Below are 6,976 nucleotides of genomic sequence, written 5' to 3' on the forward strand. Positions count from 1 at the left end.
TTTGATCAGCCAATCAAGAAAGCAAAAGGTGCTGCTGACCCAAACGCTGAGGGGACGGTAATCAAAAAGGGCAAAAGAACTAAGGCCCCTGCTGACAGGAAGAGGAAAGCTGTGCATAGCACCTCTAAGGAAGCTATTCCCGCTCCTAAGAAGATAAAGATTGTGTCCAAAGGAACGACTGCACAAGCTGAGCCCAAGTCAGCTAAGAAAAGACCTAGGCAAGATGAGCCTGAGGCAGATGAAAGGGAAAACGTTGATGAAGAACCTCTGAGTAAGAAGCAGAAGAACTCTTCGGAGTTAAGTCCAATCGATGCCATTCCTGTTGGCTTCTTTGTCCCGACGACTCTCACTATGCTCAGAGTCAAGATATTGCCGCTGAGCAACAGAACGATGAAGTTGAACTGGATGATCAGTTCATTGAACAGTTGGAAGAAGAATTAGATGAGGAAGATCAAGATGATGAGCAAGAAGAAGAAGGAGAAGAGAGTGGTCAGGATGACACTGAGGAGACAGCAAGTGAAGAAGATGCTGAGCCAACTCACACTAAGTTGACTACAAAAGAAGGTGCTGAGCAAACAGAACAGCAGGATGCTGATGAAGGATAAAATTCTCCATCTTATTCAATTCACGCTGATCCCACTCCTCCAAAGACTCAGGGAAAAAGAAGAAGACTTATCAAGGCACAAACAACAACAGTGCTTGACTTCATGGATGATCTAACGTAGAAAAGACCAACCACTGATCCATCGAATATCAAGCTTAAATTCTTCAGAAAACCTTCTACGACTCTGCCAGAGCAAACTGAAAATCAAGCCTCTGTTTCTCTTCCACAGGAACAAGCCGACTTAGATGCTTCTGAGAACCCGACCAACACTGAGCAAATTCTCAATGCAGATGATGAACCTAGCCCTCTGCCGGCTAAGGAAATTCATGCTCCAGTCAGCACTGAACCTATCCAACCTTCAACAGAAAGTCAGCTTCAGCCTGACTCTGAACCTACATCCAATGCTGCTGTTCAATCACCTCTCCATTCTCAAGAACAAGTGCAGATTGACACACTAAGACCAGTCACTGACCCCACTGGCACTACAAATGATGCACTGAATCTCACTCCTCCACCAGCTGGTCAAACTAATGAAGAATCATTCAACTACCTCACTGCCACTGAGTCTGGTAGAAGGATAATTAACTCGGCTCAGGCCTTGATCCAAGACCTTCATCAAACTTCAGACACTGCTGCTGGGTCTGCCGATAATGAATCCACTCAACTTCCACAAGTCACTCAACTTCTCAACGAGGTTCGAGGTCTAAAAGACTTGCTGAGTGTAATGATCAATACCCAAGCCCAACAACCAAAGCAGGCATCCATAACAAAGCTGGCTGAACTCCAGCTGACCATGGTTCAATATATTAACTCCCTACAGGGACAATTTCAAGCCTTGTCAGCTGCGAACTCAGGGTATGCAACTTCTGCCGAAGTTCATCAGTTATTCACCCAGCTTCAAACTGAGCAAGAGAAGACAAACCATCAGCTTTCCTCTTACTCCCAATGCTCAGTAGAACAGATCGGCAAAGCTGTTCGTCTTCTGAATCTAAACAAGGCAGAGATGGACACTGACCAGATGAAGCAGAATGAGATCCTCCAGTATACACATCAAATCTTCACCCATGTGCGTCACTCCAACATTCAGCGTCAGTTCTATGACTCATCTTTGCTCAAGATGTTTCATCAAGCTTATGTTGTGCTGACTGATACACTCACTTGGATGGGTAAATCTCAAGCCTACGCACTGAGCATCCTCAGCGCTGCTGAAATTGGTGTGCCTCAAGAGGTTTTAGATGATGGTGTTGCTGTCTTTGATGGCATCAATGAAAGCACTTTCAAGCTTAAAGAGTTCTCAGCTCGCATATCTGAAGCTGCTCAAAACAGCACCTTCAGACCTCCTCCTCCTCCCGATGCTGCCAAAACGGGGAAGAAAGAACAAACAGGAAGAACTCAGCAAGAAGCTGCTGGAAGTAGTCAGCTTAAGGGAAAGGGCAAACTGAACTTTAAGAAGAAATAGTGTTGAGCGATTTCCGCAAGTGCACAGTATACGCTTGTAGTAATAAAAGATATCGAACCCATATGGAACGCTTTTTAACTAAAACTTTATTTAATTCGGTTTAATCACGTGTTTAGGTTTAATAAAAGAAATACGTTTAGTTGATGGAATAGGTTTTGGTAAATTAGGATTAGATAGAAAGATTATATCGAGTTTAGAGAACAATTCCGTTTGGAATTTTGATTACAAAACAGATACTTCCGTAATCGGAATGAAATAGATCTTATTTTCATAAAGCAAAGTAAACAACTTTAACTTTGTGAGATTATGGACATGTAACAATATAATAATTTACTCAATTAAATGGCTTTGAACCATAGAAATCCCTCTAGCGTAGAGACGATTCCTACCTTAATCAAACTAGTGTTTTACTTCTGATAAGCCGCGATCAGCGATCATGTCATCCATAAAAACTAAATTTGTTAAGTGTTCAACAAAGTTCTTATAAGAATAAGATGGAATAGAACGTTTTAATAAAAACACCAATATATCATTTTGAAAATCATTTTGTCAGAACAATATCAAAATAACAACAGTAAGAATATATTGAATAAATAAGTATATCATTGATTGAAATGTGAATTTTCATAAGTTAACAGAGAAGTAGAAACTTGGATAGCATTGTAACGAAGACTTTGAGATCCGGGTCGTCAATCTTTCTCTCAAACTTCGTAGGCTCGTCAAACCATATGCGCTTCAGCCGTCAATTCTTCTCGCTGGATCTTTGGAATAGAGACTGGTCCCGTCCACTATCAGAATGAAAACTAAACTAATACTGTGTTTATAACTAATCTAAATACAATTCGTGTACAACACGATTGCTTACAGAAATGAAATCTAACTTTCTGATTCTTTCCTGAATCAGAAACTCAACATAACAACTTTCTTCTCTAATTTCTCTAACTTTTCCAACTTAACCAACCTTGATTTCTGAAATGGATCACTTATTTATAGTTGGTGAAGGGTTGTAAATGACGGATCGTGTCTGCTGGTGAAGGGTTGCTTTTATCCGAACGAACAGACGCGTTTTTCTAAATTAAACATGTGTTTTGTGTGCAGGAAGACTTGCTGTCGCGACTAAGATTCTGAAAATCTCAGTCGCGACAGGGGGTATAGGGGCGAGCTTGAATACGTTGTTTTCCCCCAGTCTGGCCTCCGTAAGTCGCGACTGAGATTTTAAGAATCTCAGTCGCGACAGAGAGTTTTCCTCCCTGGCGTTCGACTGTTTTTCGTCCTCCTCGAGCGTTCTTCTGGCTGATATGCATTCTCGGTACGTTTTTAAGGTTTTTCCTCCATTTTAGCTCCGTTTTCGCTCCTATTTGGATTTTACCAAATATTTAGGTACCTTGCATCAAAGAAGTAAATAAAGACGTAAAAGTATTCCAAATGAATATAATTAGCATGATTTTAATGTAAATTTAACGTATTTATATATGATATTTTAGGTATATTTTGGGCTTAACAAACTCCCACACTTAAGCTTTTGCTAGTCCCGAGCAAAAATTTCACTGAATTTATTCTTTAATCAATCTCTTTATAAATAGAATATATACCCATATATTCCTCTTTGAATTAGTTAAACCGAAAGATAAACTTTTCATGGTAAATTTATACGCAATGTATCAAACTAGCTAATAAAAGAGATATATTACTCGTCTTGTATTTCAATTTTTATATTGAAGTATTCAGGACGGTGTAAGCACGCATGTTTTCGAATCTTTCGTCTCAAGGCATTTCTAAGCACAAAATTTCCTTTCCCAAACCTAAACTATTACAAATATGGATTTAAGGACTTAGGTTTAATATATTTGCTTAGTTACGCCCAAGATAAGGGTGGTCTCGATCGTAACTTTATACGCATTTTATTTGCTTTCGTATTCGTTTAAGAGGTACCGACCATGCCATGGGTGGACGCAATCGTTACTTAAAACTGTAAACACGTTTAATTTTTGCTTTAATTTTTTAACGTTCCTTTCATACCTCGACCGTGATAAGGGTGGTCGCAATCGTGGCCAAAAGTAAACGATACTTAATTTTCTTCCCTTTCATACCTCGATTGTGATAAGGTTGGTCTCAATCGTGGCCAAAAGTTAAGAATACGACTACTTGATTTAATATGAAAATAAAATTGGGAAAGAAAAATAGCACATTCATCCTATATTGACTTGAAATTCAACATGTATTATGGCTAAAGTTTCCTTAAAAACTTCAATTGGTTTTTAATGTAAGACGAAAAATAATATCGAGCTAAAAAGCTAAAATTGTTAGTTTGATTTATGCCTATAAACCTAATTGAAAATTGAAAATAAGATTTATATTTATCATGAATTCATGATATAAAATAGAGATTTGAAACTAAAGAAATTTTACTTATATATATTTACTCGAGACGTTTTTGATAAAATCGTATCGGAGATTTGTAAAAATATTTGTAAAAATATAGCCCGTATAGAAATATTTATTTCTATCAATAATGATAACCTTAAAATATGCTTAACATTATTTTGAAAGTTAAAATGTTTGAAAACATATGAAATATTTTTGCTTTAACAAAAATTTATCCTTTATGAAAAATTTCTATTATTTGTGAAAAAGTGTTGCAAGAGAAAAAGTGTTGCAAAAATGTTGCATTTGTTTTTGAAAAATTGTTGCATATTATACTTTACTTAAAATTGAATAACAACATGCATTTAAAAATATATAGCATTCATTCTCATTCGTTGCATTCATTCGTACTTAAAAATGGATATGAAATACCTCCTCCCACACTTAATTTGGACCATGTCCTCATTGGTGCAAAAAGCGATAAAACACGAAAAATAGTACGAAATAAACCATACGAATTAGAAATGAAAAATAGAATACCATAACATTCAAACATTAATAATAAAGAGAATTGTACCAAACATAAGTAAAAATATAGTACCAAACCGAATAAAACATAATAATAATAACGAAAATGAGTTAAAGAGAAAAACGATAAAACCTATCAAGGTGATGGTGGTGGAGAAGGCGTAGTCTCAACTCCTTGACGTCGGAAGAAAGAGAGCATCCGGCGACGAGTAGACTTGTGCTCACGACTTAACGTAGTGATCCTTGAACTCATTTCGGCATTATTGGCAACGACTTCATCAAACTGTAAATTCATGTGTGTCAAAACACGTTACCATCCAACTTGTTCTTCTTCATTCGGTTCCACATTTGCTTGCTCGGTGGCATTAACATCAACATTCTCCTCTTCTTCTTCTTCTTCATCAAATTCCTCTTCATCCTCCTCATTATCATCTTGGGCACCTAAACCTTGAGAACCCGAGGCTTCACTACTCATCGTAGCAAAAACACGTCTCGTGCGATCCGCATAAGATATAAAGGCGGGTGGTCCCAACTTCTTCAATAAATTGGCCCTTTGAAGTGCCGTGAGATCCAATGAAGGTAAACCAATATGAGACATATTTTTGATAATCCGCTAATTCACCTCGAGCGCCCAAAACAATGCCGGTAATCAAATTACCCATAGGCACTTGCTAATTGCGGGACTTGGAAGCTCGAACTAAATTAGTAAATATCATCTCAATACTATCAATTGTCAAACCCTTAAAAATAGCATCCAACACAACCAAATCACGAACTTGCACTTTTGAACTTTCAACCCGACCAAATAAGGAGAATGATAAAAACTTGTGAAAGAAGAATACACAATCATCCTTAATTAGCTTACTAGATGTATTCTTTGGACTAAAAACATCTAAACCGGTTAAAGTATTCCAAACCGAGTGTGAATCAAAAGGCTTTGGCTTTGAATAAAAATTTCGAGTAGGAAAACCAAACCAACGGTTCATGGCCGCATAATTAACATCATAACGAACTCCATCACTCCGAAAAGAGATAACTCCTTTCTTCTTGTCATAGGTTAGAGTAACCAAAAACTCAATAATATGCGTTTTAAGACTAGGAAAACGCATACTATCAAATCGTTTCCAACCAAGAACGGTAAGAAATTCATCAATACGCTCGGTAAAAGAAAGTGTATTTACCGTATCGGTGTCAAGAAAAGGCATATCCACGAACTCTACGAGGACATTAGAAAACCGGCGATATTTGCGTCCTTCGGCTTCCGACGTGATATCGAATGGTGCGTCATATTGAACCCGTAATCTATTGATCTCGGTGGCCTTGGCTTTGTTTGCAACGGTCTTTTATCTAGGCATATTGATTTGTTTGTGAAATTTGTGTGAATGAGATGAAAATATGAAAAGATGAAAGGAAGAATAAAAGATAATGGTGGTGAATTGGGGAAGAAGATGAAAAAATTTATGGGGAAGATGAGTGAATCTTGTTATTGGGAAGAGAAAAGATGATTGATTGGTGTAAAAATAGGTGATATATATATAGGTGTAAGTAATAGGTATTGATTAGGATAGTTGAATAGGGTAGTAAATAGAGTAGGAATAGGAAAAGAGGGTGAAATTTCGCCCAATCCCGCACCTACATGTCGCATGTCGCGACTGAGATTTTCAAAATCTCAGTCGCGACAGAGAGAAGGGAAGGGGCGAATTTTTGCTGAAAAAATTTTCCTCTGCTGTCTCAACTGAGAATTCGAAATCTCAACTGAGATTTTGAAAAATCTGGGTAAAAGTGGGACTGTTTTTGATGATTTTAACACTTCAAAACCAATTCCTCCGTGAAGTAAGTGACATTAATGTAAATATTAATCCCTGAAACTGAGATAAACAAAACTAAAACATTAAATTAAAGGAAACCCAAAGGTTGTTCCTTAAGAAAAAAAGAAATAAACTAAAGAATTAATGCACTTTTATTTATCATTTGTAAACAATACCATAATATACATCTACATAGAAACATTATAAAAACAT

Source organism: Euphorbia lathyris, chromosome 6 (genome assembly GCF_963576675.1).
Source record: "Euphorbia lathyris chromosome 6, ddEupLath1.1, whole genome shotgun sequence".
In the NCBI taxonomy this organism is placed as follows: domain Eukaryota; kingdom Viridiplantae; phylum Streptophyta; class Magnoliopsida; order Malpighiales; family Euphorbiaceae; genus Euphorbia; species Euphorbia lathyris.